The sequence below is a fragment of the Pseudophryne corroboree genome, chromosome 4, assembly GCF_028390025.1.
Source record: "Pseudophryne corroboree isolate aPseCor3 chromosome 4, aPseCor3.hap2, whole genome shotgun sequence".
Lineage (NCBI taxonomy): Eukaryota > Metazoa > Chordata > Amphibia > Anura > Myobatrachidae > Pseudophryne > Pseudophryne corroboree.
Genome location: NC_086447.1, coordinates 133,526,970 through 133,546,524, shown reverse-complemented (window position 1 = coordinate 133,546,524; position 19,555 = coordinate 133,526,970). Strand labels below are relative to the sequence as shown.

General features: G+C 50.2%; 1 protein-coding gene across 3 annotated transcripts in view; it reads right to left on the bottom strand.

The window, feature by feature from the left end:
• Nucleotides 1-19,555, bottom strand: part of KIDINS220 (kinase D interacting substrate 220) — a 344,589-nt gene that overhangs the window by 15,431 nt on the left and 309,603 nt on the right. The window lies entirely within an intron of this gene.

Below are 19,555 nucleotides of genomic sequence, written 5' to 3'. Positions count from 1 at the left end.
CTTGATAGCAGCAGGAGCTGCGCATAAGCTTGCGCAATCACCATTCTAATCTATCTGCCAAAGGTTTGCTTATTCGCAGGCCAGCCACGTTTGTGAAAACCAAAAAGTACAAAAAGAGAATCTGACCTCCTGATAGAGGCAGTCCTTTCCACATAAATACGGAGAGCCCGTACCACGTACAAAGATCTTTCTTTGGAGGACAAACCAGAAGATATGAAGGCCGGAACCACAATCTCCTGGTTAAGGTGAAAAGATGATACCATCTTAGGTAGATAACCAGGGAGAGTTCGAAGAACTGCCCGGTCACGGTGAAAAATCAGAAAGTTAGGACGACAGAACAAAGTGCCTAAGTCCGACACCCTTCTAGCAGAGGCAACAGCCAACAGAAACACGACCTTAAGCGTAAGGCATTTAAGGTCCACAGAATCAAGAGGTTCAAATGGAGACTCTTGCAGGGCATTTAAGATGACAGACAGATCCCATGGAGCCACAGGAGGGATATAGGGAGGCTGAATCCTTAGAACACCCTGAGTGAAAGTGTGAACGTCAGGAAAAGACACAATTTTTCTCTGAAACCACACCGACGAGGCAGATATATGAACCTTGAGGAAGGTCAGACAAAGGCCCAAGTCTGTAAGTTTTGAAAGTATATGCATCATAATTCTTAGCGGCACACCAGGTCAAGTAAGAATTCCAGACCCTGTAATAAATCCGAGCTGAAGCTCGTGTACGGGCTTTCAACATAGTTTGAATGACCGCCTCAGAGAATCCTTTTGCTCTCAGGAGTGATGCTCCAAGAGCCACGCCATCAAAGCCAGTCTGACCAGGTCTGGGTAGACACAAGGGCCCTGAACGAGGAGGTCTGGGCGTTGAGGAAGTAGAAGAGGACGCTGTATCAAGAGATCATGCAGGTCTGAGAACCAATGCCGTCTGGGCCACGCTGGAGCAATTAGAAGTAGTATTCCTCCTTCTTGCTTGAACTTCCTTATTACTCTGGGCAGGAGTGACACCGGAGGGAACACGTATGGCAGCCAAAAGTTCCATGGAATTGCCAGTGCGCTGCCTGAGGATCCCTTGTCCTTGCTCTGTAGACCGGAACCTTGTCATTGTGTCGAGATGCCATCAGGTCTATATCTGGTAGGCCCCACTTGTCCACTAGGAGTTGAAAGACTTCTGAATGAAGGCTCCACTCTCCAGCATACACGTCCTGACGACTGAGGAAGTCCGCTTCCCAGGTGAGGACTCCCGGAATGGACACTGCCGATATAGCTGGCAGATAGAGTTCCGCCCATTAGAGGATTTTTGACACTTCCATCATTGCCATGCGGCTTTGAGTGCCGCCTTGATGATTTATGTGCGCCACCGTGGTGGCGTTGTCCGATTGTACTTGAACAGGCCTGTTCTGTACCAGAGGCAGGGCCAGTGTCAATGCATTGAACACTGCCCGCAATTCCAGAATGTTTATCGGGAGGAGAGAATCCTCCCTGGTCCACCGACCCTGGAGAGAGTGTTGCTCCAATACCGTGCCGCAACCTCGCAGACTGGCGCCCGTTGTCAGGAGGACCCAGTTGGAGATCTAGAAGGGACGGCCCCTAGTCAACTGTTAGTCCTGTAGCCACCAGCTCCGTGACAGAAGAATCTCCGGACTCAAGGAGATAATTTGAGACCTGATCAGGTGAGGCAGGCCGTCCCACTGGGAAAGGATTAACCTCTGCAGAGGGTGGGAATTAAATTGAGCGTACTCGACCATGTCGAATGCCGACACCATGAGGCCTAGTATTTGCATCGCCGAGTGTATCGACACTCTCTGGCGAAAGAGGAAGTATCTGATCCGGTCCTGAAGTTTCAGGACCTTCTCTGGAGACAAGAACAGTCGTTAGCTGTGTGTGTCCAACAATGCCCCCAGGTGCACCATGCAGGGACCATCGAGGACTTATTCCAGTTGATGAGCCAGCCGTGGGTTGTAGGAATTGGACAGTCAGTTCCAGATGACTGAGGAGAGCCTCTGGGGAGTTCGCCAGGATCAGCAAGTCGTCCAGATACGGCATGATCCTGACACCCTGACGGCGGAGAAGAGCCGTCATGACTGCCATGACCTTGGTGAAGATCCGAGGAGCTGTGGTCAGTCCGAAAGGCGAGTCCTGGAATGGATAATGTAGGTTGCCAAAAGCAAACCGCAGATATTGCTGATGCGACATGGCAATAGGAATGTGCAGGTAAGCATCCTGTATGTCCAGGGATACCATATAGTCCTTGGGTTCCATGGCCAGTACAACGGAATGCAGAGTTTCCATACAGAATTTGGACACCCTCACAAATTTGTTCAAAGATTTCAGGTTAAGTATAGGCCGGGAGGACATATTTGTTTTCGGGACTAGAAACAGGGTCGAATAGTGCCCCTGCCTCTTTGAGACATGTACCGACACAATCACTCCAGTATCTAGGAGAGACTGTACAACCAAGTGTAAAGTCTAGGGATCCGAAGGGATAACCATCGAGCAGAACTGGTTAGGGGGATGTTAAAATAAAGAAAAAAGTTTGGTGCTTTAAAACGGAGTACAGCTCTATATCAAAGCCCACCTGCAGGGCCACAAAGTGTAGAAAATAGGGTAAATATAGATACAGCGCAAACCCCTATGGAGTAAATGTCCATGATCTAAGATGCTGTCTGTAATGGCCTATTTACAATGGCCCAGTTGTAGTCAGAAAGTCCATATGAAAATGTCTTATCACCAACTTTAGCCCGGAAATTCTTCTATATCCTTCAACACAACCGACTAACACTCTCTCCTCCCTCTGTTTCACTCTGGGACTGGGTATCTCAGATAAGAGAGCAGAAAGGCAACGATAGTGTAATACAGTTTTATTGTGAACAATATAAAAACACAACCTTAGCAGCGTACCTCAGGTTAAGGTGTTTAATGCACACCAATAGTCACAGGTGGTATAAGGGTCTTTTCTGGTACTTCCCGGCAACAGAAGTTCCCTCTCTCACAGAGTCCTGGGTAGGCAGGGGGCGGATGCAGATTATGCAGCTTGGATTCTTAGGACCTTTCCACCTAGTTTCCAGAGTCTGTGTTGTTTGTGTTTTGGATCCGGCGCTATATGTAACCTTGAAAAACTATTTTGATGGGACAGTGTTCTGCTATAGTAGTTACTTCAAAGATGTAACAGAGATGAAAACAAAAAATTAACAGTTCTGTACCTAAAGGACAGAGGTGTACAAATCGGAGGAAGACCCAGTGGGCACCAAACAAGTGCAACCAATAATAGAGTTTGTGCAGTGCATGAATACTACCAAATCACAGCCCACCAATAGAGTCCTGGGAGGAGGCATAAATATCACCAACATACTATAGCCCATTATACCTTGATAAAGGCTCCAAGGAGTCGAAACGCGTCGGTGAAAGACCGTTGCTACTGCCTACCCAGGACTCTGTGAGAGAGGGGACTCCTGTTGCCGGGAAGTACCAGAAAGGACCCTTATACCACCTGTGAGAATTGGTGTGCATTAAACACCTTAACCTGAGGTACGCTGCTAAGGTTGTGTTTTTATATTGTTCACAATAAAACTGTATTACACTATCATTGCCTTTCTGCTCTCTTATCCGAGATACCCAGTCCTAGAGTGAAACAGAGGGAGGAGAGAGACTGTTACAGTCGGTTGTGTTGAAGGATATAGAAGAATTTTCCGGGCTAAAGTTGGTGGTGAGGGGGATGTCCCTTGAAGAAGATCGCGTACCCGTGAGAGACGACTTCTCGCACCCAGGCATCAGAAAGTGGTCTTTAACCAGGCCTAGGCGAACTACAGAAGTCGGCTTCCCACCCCAAGATTGCTTAGACTTGGGTTTGGTGGTTTTGGAAGTACGAGCCTGTCTCGGGTACGCCTGACCCTTTGCTTTACCTGGAGGTCGAAAGGAACGAAAAGTGGTACTCTTAGCCTTCGGAGAAGAATTAGTACTTGGGAGAAATGCAGTCTTAGCTGTTGCCAAGTCGGTCACGATCTTGTTCAGATCCTCTCCAAATAGTAGGTCTCCCTTAAAAGGGAGAACCTCCAAGGTCTTTTTGGAGTCCAGGTCCACTTTCCTGGACCTTAACCACAAAATCCGGCAAGCCGGGATAGACGTAGTAGACGCCTTGGCAGACACTATGCCTGCGTCAGAGGCCGCCTCCTGAATATAGTGAGAGGTTGTGGTAATATACGACAGATATTGTCTGGCAGTGTCAGAAAAATTTAGAGGTACGTAGCTCATCCTCTATTGCCTGACCCCATGCTTCAATAGCTTTTGCAGCCCAAGAGGCTGCCATAGTGGGTCTATGCACAGCACTGATAAGTGTGTAAATAGACTTCAGGCATACCTCCACACGCTTATCCATCGGTTCCTTCAGTGAGGTGACAGGCAGAGTAGAAGATACCACTAGACGGGTGACATGAGAGTCCACCAGCGGTGGAGTTTTCCACTTGTTACTCAACTCTGCAGGGATAGGGTAACGAGCTAGCATCTTTTTGGACAGGGAAAATATATTTCCTGGAGATGACCACAATTCCCGACGTATGTCAATTAAAAGATCAGAATGCGGTAAAACTACTTTAGCAACCTTCTGACGTTTAAACTTATCAGGTTTCTTAGACGTAGCGGGGGGCTCAATATCATCATCAATCTGGAGAATCAGCTTGATAGCCTCCACTAGGTTAGGAACATCAACTTGAGTTGTAGATTCCCCCTCAGAAGCAACTGCATCAGTGTCTGACGGATCAGTATAATCCCCATCCTCATCGGAAGAATCATCCGAAATATTAGTGGATTGTGAGGAAGAAATGACCCGCTTAGATGACCCCTTGGCCCCAGCTGGGCGAGGGGTAGGTTTTTGTCTAACCAAAGACTGATTTAATTGTTGTAACTGGGTAGACAGAGCATCCTCCCAAGGTGGGTTGACTACATGTACAATATGTGGCTGCAATGGCACAGGAGGTCCCACAGGGGGCGTAAGCCGCGTTACAAGCGTCGACAGCATATTTGAAAAAGCAGCCCAAGGTGGGTCTTGATTTGCCACAGGTGCAGCAAACTGACTGGAAGATGCAGGACACGCAGTACCTGAATCCTCAGCTGAAACCTTTTCCTCAGACAAATCCGTAGCGCCAGCACTGCATGATGCAGGAGCGTCTGCTGATTTCCCGCCCTGTGTAGCAGACATTATTGGGAATGTAGCCTTAGGGCGCAGCAGTACAATATAGCCAGACAAACACAATACCTGCAAAAAAACAACAAACCTGTGTTATGTGATAACAAATGCAAAGCTCAAAAACAGAGGATTTAAGCGGTGTGAGGTGACTGAAATCAGGATTTTGGTACTTACCGATAAATCCCTTTCTCCGATTCCACAGGGGCCACTGGAGCGCAGTTACAATGGGGAAATAGTAGGCAGTAATTGGGAGCTGGCACTTTAAAATTCTAATACTGTGGCTAGCTCCTCCCCTACTATCTCCCCTCCAAGCCAGTCTACGTAAAACTGTGCCCGAGGAGAGCTGTAATAAACAAACCTTAAAGGTAGAGGAGGTTAATGACGCCCTGTAAACCAGGATAACACAAACCAAACCTGGAACAGAACCTAACAAAAAAACAGGCTAACCTGAACTCCACAAGCAGTCACATAGTGAACTGCAAACCGTTAAGCAAAAACCAAGGAGGAAACAGCGCTGGGTGGGCGTCCAGTGGCCCCTGTGGAATCGGAGAAAGGGATTTATCGTTAAGTACCAAAATCCTGATTTCTCCTTCATCCACTAGGGGCCACTGGAGCGCAGTTACAATGGGGACGTCCCAGAGCTCCCAAAACGGGTGGGAGAGCGCTGAGAGTCCTGTAAAACCGCTCGGCCAAACTGAGATGCCGAGGCTGCAAACGTGTCAAACTTGTAGAATTTGACAAACGTATGTCGGCCCGACCAAGTAGCCGCCCGACATAAAGTAGTCATGGAGACCCCACGGGCAGCCGCCCACGAAGGTCCCACAGAGCGCGTGGAGTGCTCTGAAATGGAAGATGGAAGTTCCAGAGAAGCTGCCAAATAAGCTTGTCTGATGGTCAGTCGAATCCATCGAGACAAGGTCTGCTTAGAAGCCGGCCAACCACGGCGGGCAGCATCGTATAGAACAAATAATGAATCTGACTTCCGAATAGCTGAAGTCCTATCCACATAGATCTTGAGCGCCCTTACAACGTCCAATGATCTCGAATCCGGAGAGTCCCCCGAGAGGACCGGGACCACAAGCGGCTGATTGATGTGAAAATCAGACACCACCTTAGGTAGAAAGGACATACGAGTACGAAGCTCGGCCCTATCCGCATGAAACACCAGGTAAGGAGACCTACAAGAGAGAGCCCCAAGTTCCGACACCCGTCTAGCTGAAGCCTGCGCCAGGAGAAGAACCACCTTCCAGGTGAGATTTTATCTCTACTGATTCCAGGGGCTCAAACAATGAAGACTGCAGAAAAGACAGGACCAGACTGAGGTCCCATGGCGCTGTCGGAGGACGGAAGGGAGGCTGTATTCGAAGAACCCCTTGAAAGAAAGTCTGAACCTCAGGCAGCAAGGCTAACTTTTTCTGGAAGAAAACCGAAAGAGCAGAGACCTGCACTTTTAGTGAACCCAGTCTTAGGCCTGCTGAAAAACCCGCCTGCAAAAAACGGAGAAGACGGGCTAAGCTATACACGGAAGGAGAAAATTCTCGACGTTCACACCATGCTACATAAGCCTTCCAAATGCGGTAGTAGTGAGAAGATGTGACGGACTTTCTAGCCTGAAACATAGTAGGTATAACTGTACGAGGAATCCCCTTCCTTTTCAAGATGGCTCTCTCAACAGCCACTCCGTCAAACGTAGCCTGCGTAAGTCTGGATAAAGAAAAGGACCCTGTTGTAGAAGGTCGTCTCGTAGTGGCAGGGGCCAAGGCTCGGCCACCGACAACAGGTGCAGGGTGGAGTACCAAACCCTGCGTGGCCAATCTGGAGCCACCAGGAGGACCAGAGCGTCTTCCCTCTTGATGCGTTGCAGAACCCTCGGCAACAGCGGGAAAGGAGGGAAGAGGTAAACGAACCGTAAATTCCAAGGAGACGTGAGGGCATCCACGCCCGCCGTCGCCGGGTCCCTTGTCCGAGAGTAATAAAGAGGCAACTGATGGTTCCGGCGGGACGCCATGAGGTCGATCTGTGGTTTTCCCCACCGGCGTACCAGTTGCCAAAACACCTGGGGATGTAGTGACCACTCTCCCGGGTGCATGTCCTGGCGGCTTAGATAATCGGCTTCCCAATTGTCCACTCCCGGAATGAATATTGCCGAGAAGGACAGAGAATACTTCTCCGCCCAGAGAAGGATGTTGGTGACCTCTCTCATCGCCGCACGGCTGCGAGTGCCGCCCTGACGGTTGATGTATGCTACCGTCGTGGCGTTGTTGGACTGAACTCTGACCGCTCGACAGCGCAGTAGGTGATGTGCCTGAAGCAGGGCGTTGTACACCGCCCTTAGCTCGAGAATGTTTATGGGGAGAGCGGATTCGTGGATTGACCAGCGCCCCTGAAACTGATGTTCCAGGGTCACTGCCCCCCAACCTCGCAGACTGGCGTCCGTGGTGAGGAGTCCCCAATCCCATATACCGAACCGTCTTCCTTCCAACAGATGTGTCAACTGGAGCCACCAGAGCAGCGACGACCGTGCCTTTGGAGATAGCGTCACCAGCTGATGAAGGAACAGATGAGATCCTGACCACTGATGTAGAAGACACAGCTGAAACGGTCGAGAGTGGAAGCGACCGTACGGAAGAGCTTCGAACGCTGCTACCATCTTTCCCAGAAGGCGAGTGCACAGATACACTGACACCCGACGGTGTCGAAGAACCGATCTTACCATTGTCTGCAGAGACAGTATCTTGTCCTGCGGAAGGAAAACCCTCTGACGGACTGTGTCGAGAATCATCCCCAGAAACAACAGCCGTTGTGAGGGGCATAAGTGAGACTTCGGGAAATTCAGGATCTACCCGTGTCGAATCAGAAGGTCCTGTGTGATCCGGATATTCTGAAGTAACCGTTCTGCTGAGCTTGCTTTTTAATTAGCAGATCGTCCAGATAGGGAACAATTGTCACACCCTGCTTCCGAAGTAGGGCCATCATGACCGCCATGACATTTGTGAACACTCTGGGAGCAGAAGAGAGACCGAAAGGAAGGGCCTGGAACTGTAAATGAGCGTCCTGTATTGCGAACCGGAGAAAAGCCTGATGAGGAGGCCAAATGGGAACATGTAAGTATGCATCCTTGATGTCTAAGGATGCCAGAAACTCGTTTTTTTCCAACCCCGCAATAACAGACTGGAGGGACTCCATCTTGAACTTGAATACCTTCAAATACGGATTGAGATCTTTCAAGTTCAGGATTGGCCTGACCGAGCCGTCCGGCTTCGGTACCAGAAACAGGCTTGAGTAATAGCCCTGTTTCAGATGATGAGAGGGAACAGGGTCACCACCCATGCGGATAGAAGCTTCTGGACCACTGCCTGTAAGGCAACTCCTTGGTTGTCGGAAACTGGCAAACCCGTGGTAAAAAACCGCTGGGGCGGTTGTTCCTGAAAATCGAGCTTGTAACCGCAAGTGATTAGATCCCTGACCCAAGCGTCTGGGCAGGACTGTATCCAGACCTCCTTGAAATCCCACAGACGAGCTCCCACCCTGAGATCTCCCAGGTGGGAGGGAAGCCCGTCATGCGGTGGTAGTGGTAGAGGACTTAACCTCTGACTGGGCTGAGGTTGCGGAACCTCTACCCCTGCCGCCGCCTCTACCTCTATGGCCACGGAAGGTAGAAGCTCCACCCCTGGCCTGGCCTCGAAACCTGGAAGGGGCACGAAAGGATCAAAAAGAGGGACCCCTATATGGCCTGCGAGTGGCTGGAGCAGCAGAAGGAAGATAAGTCGCCTTACCTCCGGTGGCCTGAGAGATCCAGGCATCCAGATCCTTACCAAACAGAAACTCACCCGTAAAGGGCAACGCTTCTGCCGCTCTTCTGGATTCCGTATCCGCCTGCCACTGCCGGAGCCAGAGAGCTCTGCGGGCCGCAATTGCTAAAGCGGAAATTCTAGCTCCGAGAATACCTATGTCCTTGGACGCTTCGCAAAGATAAAGGGCTGATTCACGGATGTGTTCCGCCAACTCTATCAATTGATCCGCCGGCAATTCGTCACGAATTCCAGAGGACAAATGCTCCGCCCAAGCTTCGATCGCCTTGTTGACCCAACAACCTACCTGCGCCGGGCGATGTAATACCCCTGCCGCAGAGTAAATATTCTTTAAGGTAGATTACAACTTCCTATCTGACGCCTCCTTAAGCGAAGTTGCACCCGGAACTGGTAGGACCTTCTTTTTGGACAGATGAGATACCGAAGGATCCACCATCGGAGAGGTCTCATAACGTGTCCTGCTATCTGCGGGAAAAGGATAAGAAGACAACAGTTTTCTTGATGCCTGAAATTTTGCGTCTGGATGTTTCCAGGCTGCCGTTATGAGCGCATCCAGCTCCTCCGAAACTGGAAAGGTCACCGGCAGGCATTGGTTGGTGCCAAACCTTGAAGGGCGTAGGGCGTCCTGCCCCGTCTCCTCCACCTGTAATACTGAGCGAATAGCAGTAATAAGAGCCTCTATACCCTGAGCTACTGGTTCAGAGTCCCCGTATACCTGATCCTCATCAGTATCCTGTATATCAACATCCTGTATATCCTGTACATCTAACCCCGCCTCATCTAATTGAGGCATATCATCGTCACAGTCCTGCAACACAGAGGCTAGCAATCTCTTTTTAGAAGCCTGTTGAGGGGGGCTAAAGGACGGGGCTTGGGAAGGAATCACAGCCCTAGAAAGCCCTTCCACTGACTTTGCCAATGAGACAGCCCATGCAGGTTCTGGCGCCGGTACCGGGACAAGCTGTCGGAACCGGGCCGCCTCCCTATCTTCCCGAGAGGCTTTAAGTTCCCTAGTCAGCAGGGACATAACCTCTGTGAGTTGTGTCGTCCATGTCGGGGCGCTCTGGGGTTCTGAGGAGGGCTGAGCAGATGGCTGTGACTCCTCACATAAAACCTGACCCTGCTTTTGTGTTGCCTGGGAGCCTTTATTGGCCATGGCAGCACCTAACACTCTGACCCTTCCCCACAGGAAAACAGCAATAGGCAGAAAGGGAGGGAGGGGGGAGAGTAGGGAAAAATGCAGCCACAGCAGCCTGATCTGTCCTGCACGATACTGTGCAGTGACAGGCTTGCAGGACGATTTAGGTGTCCCCCAGTGCCCCCCTTCCCCACTGTAACAGCCTCACTGTGCCCGTGGCGCTCCTCCGTCCCGCTCTGCTGAAAGGAAATGGCCGCCAGCGCGCGCTACTTCCGGCGGTGCAGAGCGGGACTAAGCTCCGCCCCCTCCGCCAAGGCGCCAGATTCAAAGTCTGCTTTGCGCCTGTTGCCGGATCCCCGTAGCGGCTCTTTGAGCCGCGCTGGCGGGGATCCGAGCGGAGAGGGGGGGGGGGGGGAGCGGGCAGCCGGGCGCGTGTGGTAACAAAAGTTTAAACAGGCAGAGCAGGGTCTCACGAATAAATAAATTATAAAATTAACCCCTGTAACGTTATTCAAACCCCCCTGCCACCCTGTGATCCCAACACTGCAGAGAGCCTGGGGGGAATAGGAGGGGGGGGGGGGGGGGATGGGGGGAGAGGGGGGGGGGGGAAAGAGGAGGGGGGGGGGGGGGGTTGATGAAGCACACACTCACCTTTTCTGTGGTGGAGTGGCCCCGACACACACCGCACGCAGCGGTGTCCGGCCACTGATACTCACCGCTGCCATGCTGCCGGAATCTTCTGCTGGTGGAGCGGCCCCGACACGCGCCGCACGCAGCGGTGTCCGGCCAGCTCAGGAGAGCTCAGTGTCTCCCTCAGCCGGGGCCCATCCCGAGCCGCTAGCAGCTGCGATGGGACCCCGCCGGCAGCTCCCGCGGTGCAGACTGGCAGTGGCAGAGCTGCCAATCTGTGTGTGTAAGAAAGAAAAATTTAAATAATAAAGAAAAAAGAAAAATTCTTCAGATAAAACCCAAGTGAACCAGCTCACCTTGGGCACTAACTAAAACTGGCTTGGAGGGGAGATAGTAGGGGAGGAGCTAGCCACAGTATTAGAATTTTAAAGTGCCAGCTCCCAATTACTGCCTACTATTTCCCCATTGTAACTGCGCTCCAGTGGCCCCTAGTGGATGAAGGAGAAACACACAGTGAAAAATACAATCTCCTGTGGAACACTATATTTGAAAAGAGACCCTGACGCTCTTAGTCCCCCAGGGTACAGAATATAGTGAAAGCAATACGTGTGATACACAGAATAGAATCCACACAACAGCTATAGGCACACACAGTCACAGGTACAATGCAGAAATTATTACATATAAACAATAAGACTGCACTGAACTAGTACATCTACATATAGATATGTATGTATACAGAGATAACAATGCACACTAAACACTGGATGTATATCACAGAATACTTGTACTAAATATTCATATAGCAGTACACTTGTTCTTAACTAACGCTGTCTAAACGACATGTAGAATACTTAAGTGTCCTGTAAATGCACAGCGCTGACAAGACAGTCGGTTTTACAGAGGAGACATTGCCCAGCAGTCCCGGAGATCAGCCCAGCTATGTAATGGCGTCAAAATCTCTTCAGGGAGTGAGATGCAGCTCCAGGGCAGGAACACCAGTAGTAGATGGCGCCTGGAGCTGGGGTAGGGGCTACAGGTCAGCACCTTATCCCCTCTGCTGGACTTCACCACCGGGTACTATGGAGCCTATTACAAACGGATTTTAGTAAATCCGACCTGTATGCTCTGCCCTGGTGGATATAGTGGAGTCCCTGCACGTACACAGTGTCCACGCCAGCGGCGCGGTCCGTCTCCTGGGACCGCGACCGGATCACGATTTACCGGCGGGTCCCACCTGGGGGACCCTCTTGCCTCCTCCCTGTCGTGCAGCCACGCGATCCAGGAGAGCAGCAGCGGTAGTGTGCCTAGAAACCGCTGCGCCTCCGCTGCAAGTACTCGGGAACCGGCGCACTGCTGGGGAGGTGATGGAGCCACAGCACAGCATGTCATACTGACACAGAAAGTGCTGAGGCCCTTGAAGTCTTCTAAAAAACTCTTTTCAGGGCTAGCGCAGTTCCCCCTGTTAAGTGACCTGCACTGCAGGCACCAACTTACAAACTGATCTCCAGTGCCTGGAGGCGGGGCTATAGAGGAGGCGGTGCAGTGCATCCTGGGAACAGTCAAAGCTTTAGCCTGTTGGTGCCTCAGATCAAGATCCAACTCTACACCCCGATGTTATTACCCATGGAATACCAGTGTACCCCGCTGCAGAAATATAAATTATTGAGAGTTCATTGAGAAAAATGTTTTTAACACCAATTGCTGTAGATTTATGCCGATTATATAGAAATATTGTAGAAAACTATAAAGAGGATGAATAATAAATGAATATGTTTGAAGTACTAATACTCATGGCAAAGAGAATAATTGTAACTTGTAGATGCACTTACATTTGAACTATATTATTGGCTTTAAAAAAAAAGAATCAATTTTCAAGTAGATAAAATCGTGAAATATAATAAGAATTTACTTACCGATAATTCTATTTCTCATAGTCCGTAGTGGATGCTGGGGACTCCGAAAGGACCATGGGGAATAGCGGCTCCGCAGGAGACTGGGCACAAAAGTAAAAGCTTTAGGACTACCTGGTGTGCACTGGCTCCTCCCCCTATGACCCTCCTCCAAGCCTCAGTTAGGATACTGTGCCCGGACGAGCGTACACAATAAGGAAGGATTTTGAATCCCGGGTAAGACTCATACCAGCCACACCAATCACACCGTACAACTTGTGATCTGAACCCAGTTAACAGCATGATGACAGAGGAGCCTCTGAAAAGATGGCTCACAACAATAATAACCCGATTTTTGTAACAATAACTATGTACAAGTATTGCAGACAATCCGCACTTGGGATGGGCGCCCAGCATCCACTACGGACTATGAGAAATAGAGAAAATAAGAATTTACTTACCGATAATTCTAACGTCCTAGTGGATGCTGGGGACTCCGAAAGGACCATGGGGATTATACCAAAGCTCCCAAACGGGCGGGAGAGTGCGGATGACTCTGCAGCACCGAATGAGAGAACTCCAGGTCCTCCTCAGCCAGGGTATCAAATTTGTAGAATTTGGCAAACGTGTTTGCCCCTGACCAAGTAGCTGCTCGGCAAAGTTGTAAAGCCGAGACCCCTCGGGCAGCCGCCCAAGATGAGCCCACTTTCCGTGTGGAATGGGCTTTTACAGATTTTGGCTGTGGCAGGCCTGCCACAGAATGTGCAAGCTGAATTGTACTACAAATCCAACGAGCAATCGTCTGCTTAGAAGCAGGAGCACCCAGTTTGTTGGGTGCATACAGAATAAACAGCGAGTCAGATTTTCTGACTCCAGCCGTCCTGGAAACATATATTTTCAGGGCCCTGACTACGTCCAGCAACTTGGAATCCTCCAAGTCCCTAGTAGCCGCAGGCACCACAATAGGCTGGTTTAAGTGAAATGCTGAAACCACCTTAGGGAGAAATTGAGGACGAGTCCTCAATTCTGCCCTATCTGTATGGAAAATGAGGTAAGGGCTTTTATAGGATAAAGCCGCCAATTCTGATACACGCCTGGCTGAAGCCAGGGCTAACAGCATTACCACTTTCCATGTGAGATATTTTAAGTCCACAGTGGTGAGTGGTTCAAACCAATGTGATTTTAGGAATCCCAAAACTACATTGAGATCCCAAGGTGCCACTGGACAGGGCCGAAACTAGGATTCTCGGCACCCGGGGCAAGGCAGTAATTTGGCGCCCCCAACCCCGCTCCTGAAATTATATATATATATATATATATATATATATATATATATATATATATATATATATATATATATATAAATTAAAAATAAAAACCATTAATTAAAATATTTACATTTTTTTAAAAAATTTTAAGTTTTAATAATTAAACATTAATTGAAACATTTTTTTTTTTTTTAAACATTAAAACTACACCACGCTGTAGTGCAACCTTATTCTCATCACACGGCACAGTAGTACCCCTCATTAGATTATGCAGCCCCACAGGGGAGAGATGGAGAAAGAGATGGGAGAGCAGAGAGAGACAGATGTGAGGGAGAGAGATGGAGGAGAGGGAGAGAGAGGGGTGAGAGAGAGATAAAGATTGGAGAGAAGAGACTGAGAGAGATAGGAGAGGGGGTTGAGGGAGAGATGGGGAGAGAGAGAGGGATGAGGGAGAGAGGGGTGAGGGAGAGATAGGGAGAGTGGGGTGAGGGAGAGATGGGAGTCACTGCCGTCACTATCAAAATGTTTCACATATATTCTTAAGACAGTTTCCAACTTTACCTATCACAGCTGTGGCTCTCCTCCTAATGTGCACTTCAAGCCTGTAGTGCTGTAAATGCATCTTGTGTATATGCGTTCTTGGATTCCAATGGAGGCAGCCAGTAATGACAGGGCGCATATTTCTTTTATCATCAGCTGCCTACTGGCCATCTGCTCCTCCGCCCGCCGGCGCCGATACATCCTAATAATCCAGCATTGTCACGGAGGGGAGGTGGTAGCTATTGCATCCTGCAGGGCATATGTTATCATCAGCTGCCTACTCTGGACTATACCAGGTTACCTGCAATCATTCACATACTGACACGCTGACCGCGGCCCACTCACACAACAGTGCTTTGCTGCACTCACGATCGGCAGCACCAACACTTTACACTATCCGGCTACCTGCAATTTCATATTGTCACACTGACAACGGTCAGCACATTTAACAGTGCTCCGCCTCCACTGAACTTACAATCGGCGGCACTAACATCCCGTGTGGATGTTAGTGCCGCCGATTGTAAGTTCAGTGGAGCACTGTTAAATGTGCTGACCGTTGTCAGTGTGACAATATGAAATTGCAGGTAGCCGGATAGTGTAAAGTGTTGGTGCTGCCGATCGTGAGTGCAGCAAAGCACTGTTGTGTGAGTGGGCCGCGGTCAGCGTGTCAGTATGTGAATGATTGCAGGTAACCTGGTATAGTCCAGAGTAGGCAGCTGATGATAACATATGCCCTGCAGGATGCAATAGCTACCACCTCCCCTCCGTGACAATGCTGGATTATTAGGATGTATCGGCGGGCGGAGGAGCAGATGGCCGAAGGAGTCGGGCAGAGTTCTCGGCGCCCCCCTCCTTCCGGCGCCCTGCAGGATGCAATAGCTACCACCTCCCCTCCGTGACAATGCTGGATTATTAGGATGTATCGGCGGGCGGAGGAGCAGATGGCCGAAGGAGTCGGGCAGAGTTCTCGGCGCCCCCCTCCTTCCGGCGCCCGGGGCACGTGACCCCTTAGCCCCCCCCTAGTTACGGCCCTGCCACTGGAGGCACAAAAGGAGGCTGTATATGCAGTACCCCCTTGACAAACGTCTGAACTTCAGGAACTGAAGCTAGTTCTTTTTGGAAGAATATCGACAGGGCCGAAATTTGAACCTTAATGGACCCTAATTTTAGGCCCATAGACAGTCCTGTTTGCAGGAAATGCAGGAAACGACCCAGTTGAAATTCCTCTGTAGGGGCCTTCCTGGCCTCACACCACGCAACATATTTACGCCAAATACGGTGATAATGTTGCACAGTTACATCCTTCCTGGCTTTGATCAGGGTAGGGATGACTTCATCCGGAATGCCTTTTTCCTTCAGGATCCGGCGTTCAACCGCCATGCCGTCAAACGCAGCCGCGGTAAGTCTTGGAACAGACATGGTCCCTGCTGGAGCAGGTCCTTTCTTAGAGGTAGAGGCCACGGGTCTTCCGTGAGCATCTCTTGAAGTTCCGGGTACCAAGTCCTTCTTGGCCAATTCGGAGCCACGAGTATAGTTTTTACTCCTCTCCGTCTTATGATTCTCAGTACCTTGGGTATGAGAGGCAGAGGAGGGAACACATACACTGACTGGTACACCCACGGTGTTACCAGAGCGTCCACAGCTATTGCCTGAGGATCCCTTGACCTGGCGCAATATCTGTCCAGTTTTTTGTTGAGGCGGGACGCCATCATGTCCACCTTTGGTTTTTCCCAACGGTTCACAATCATGTGGAAGACTTCTGGGTGAAGTCCCCACTCCCCCGGGTGGAGATCGTGTCTGCTGAGGAAGTCTGCTTCCCAGTTGTCCACTCCGGGAATGAACACTGCTGACAGTGCTATCACATGATTTTCCGCCCAGCGAAGAATCCTTGCAACTTCCGTCATTGCCCTCCTGCTTCTTGTGCCGCCCTGTCTGTTTACTTGGGCGACTGCCGTGATGTTGTCCGACTGGATCAACACCGGCTGACCCTGAAGCAGAGGCCTTGCCTGACTTCGGGCATTGTAAATGGCCCTTAGTTCCAGGATATTTATCTGAAGTGACGTTTCCATGCTTGACCACAAGCCCTGGAAATTTCTTCCCTGTGTGACTGCTCCCCAGCCTCTCAGGCTGGCATCCGTGGTCACCAGGACCCAATCCTGAATGCCGAATCTGCGGCCCTCTAGGAGATGAGCACTCTGTAACCACCACAGGAGAGACACCCTTGTCCTTGGAGACAGGGTTATCCGCTGATGCATTTGAAGATGCGATCCGGACCATTTGTCCAGCAGATCCCACTGAAAAGTTCTTGCGTGGAATCTGCCGAATGGAATCGCTTCGTAAGAAGCCACCATCTTTCCCAGGACCCTTGTGCATTGATGCACTGACACTTGGCCTGGTCTTAGGAGGTTCCTGACTAGGTCGGATAACTCCCTGGCTTTCTCCTCCGGGAGAAACACCTTTTTCTGTACTGTGTCCAGAATCATCCCTAGGAACAGCAGACGTGTCGTCGGAATCAGCTGCGATTTTGGAATATTTAGAATCCATCCGTGCTGTCGTAGTACTACTTGAGATAGTGCTACTCCGACCTCTAACTGTTCTCTGGACCTTGCCCTTATCAGGAGATCGTCCAAGTAAGGGATAATTAAGACGCCTTTTCTTCGAAGAAGAATCATCATTTCGGCCATTACCTTGGTAAAGACCCGGGGTGCCGTGGACAATCCAAACGGCAGCGTCTGAAACTGATAGTGACAGTTCTGTACCACAAACCTGAGGTACCCTTGGTGAGAAGGGCAAATTGGGACATGGAGGTAAGCATCCTTGATGTCCAGAGACACCATAAAGTCCCCTTCTTCCAGGTTCGCTATCACTGCTCTGAGTGACTCCATCTTGAACTTGAACCTTTTTATGTAAGTGTTCAAGGATTTCAGATTTAAAATGGGTCTCACCGAGCTGTCCGGCTTCGGTACCACAAACAGCGTGGAATAATACCCCTTTCCCTGTTGTAGGAGGGGTACCTTGATTATCACCTGCTGGGAATACAGCTTGTGAATGGCTACCAATACCGCCTCCCTGTCGGGGGGAGACGTTGGTAAAGCAGACTTCAGGAACCGGCGAGGGGGAGACATCTCGAATTCCAATTTGTACCCCTGAGATACTACCTGCAGGATCCAGGGGTCCACTTGCGAGTGAGCCCACTGCGCGCTGAAATTCTTGAGACGGGCTCCCACCGTGCCTGAGTCCGCTTGTAAGGCCCCAGCGTCATGCTGAGGACTTGGCAGAAGCGGGGGAGGGCTTCTGTTCGTGGGAAGAGGCTGTCTGCTGCAGTCTTTTTCCCCTTCCTCTGCCCCGGGGCAGATACGAGTGGCCTTTTGCCCGCTTGCCCTTATGGGGACGAAAGGACTGAGCCTGAAAAGACGGTATCTTTTTCTGCTGAGAGGTGACCTGGGGTAAAAAGGTGGATTTCCCAGCCGTTGCCGTGGCCACCAGGTCCGATAGACCGACCCCAAATAACTCCTCCCCTTTATACGGCAATACTTCCATATGCCGTTTGGAATCCGCATCACCTGACCACTGTCGCGTCCATAACCCTCTTCTGGCAGAAATGGACATCGCACTTACTCTTGATGCCAGGGTGCAAATATCCCTCTGTGCATCACGCATATATAGAAATGCATCCTTTAAATGCTCTATAGTCAATAATATATTGTCCCTGTCCAGGGTATCAATATTTTCAGTCAGGGAATCCGTCCAAGCCACCCCAGCACTGCACATCCAGGCTGAGGCGATTGCTGGTCGCAGTATAATACCAGTATGTGTGTATATACTTTTTAGGATATTTTCCAGCTTCCTATCAGCTGGTTCCTTGAGGGCGGCCGTATCAGGAGACGGTAACGCCACTTGTTTTGATAAGCGTGTGAGCGCCTTATCTACCCTAGGGGGTGTTTCCCAACGTGCCCTAACCTCTGGCGGGAAAGGGTATAATGCCAATAATTTTTTAGAAATTAGCAGTTTTTTATCGGGGGAAACCCACGCTTCATCACACACCTCATTTAATTCATCTGATTCAGGAAAAACTACGGGTAGTTTTTTCACACCCCACATAATACCCTTTTTTGTGGTACTTGTAGTATCAGAAATGTTCAAAACCTCCTTCATTGCCGTGATCATGTAACGTGTGGCCCTACTGGAAAATACGTTTGTTTCCTCACCGTCGACACTGGAGTCAGTGTCCGTGTCAGTGTCTGTATCGACCTGATGTAACGGGCGTTTTATAGCCCCTGACGGTGTTTTAGACGCCTGTACAGGTATTAACTGATTTGCCGGCTGTCTCATGTCGTCAACAGTCTTTTGTAAAGTGCTGACACTATCACGTAATTCTTTCCATAAGACCATCCAGTCAGGTGTCGACTCCCTAGGGGGTGACATCACTAACACAGGCAATTGCTCCGCCTCCACACCATTTTCCTCCTCATACATGTCGACACAACGTACCGACACACAGCACACACACAGGGAATGCTCTGATAGAGGACAGGACCCCACTAGCCCTTTGGGGAGACAGAGGGAGAGTTTGCCAGCACACACCAGAGCGCTATATATATATAGGGATAACCTTATATAAGTGTTTTTCCCTGATATAGCTGCTGTATATATTTATCTGCCAATTAGTGCCTCCCCTCTCTTGTTTTACCCTGTTTCTGTAGTGCAGGACTGCAGGGGAGAGTCGGGGAGCCTTCCTCCAACGGAGCTGTGAGGAAAAAATGGCGCCAGTGTGCTGAGGAGATAGGCTCCGCCCCCTTCTCGGCGGCCTTTCTCCCGCTTTTTTATGGAAAAATTGGCAGGGGTTAAATGCATCCATATAGCCCAGGAGCTATATGTGATGTATTTTTTGCCAAAAAAGGTATTTTTATTGCGTCTCAGGGCGCCCCCCCCAGCGCCCTGCACCCTCAGTGACCGGAGTGTGAAGTGTGCTGAGAGCAATGGCGCACAGCTGCGGTGCTGTGCGCTACCTTATTGAAGACAGGACGTCTTCTGCCGCCGATTTTCCGGACCTCTTCAGTCTTCTGGCTCTGTAAGGGGGCCGGCGGCGCG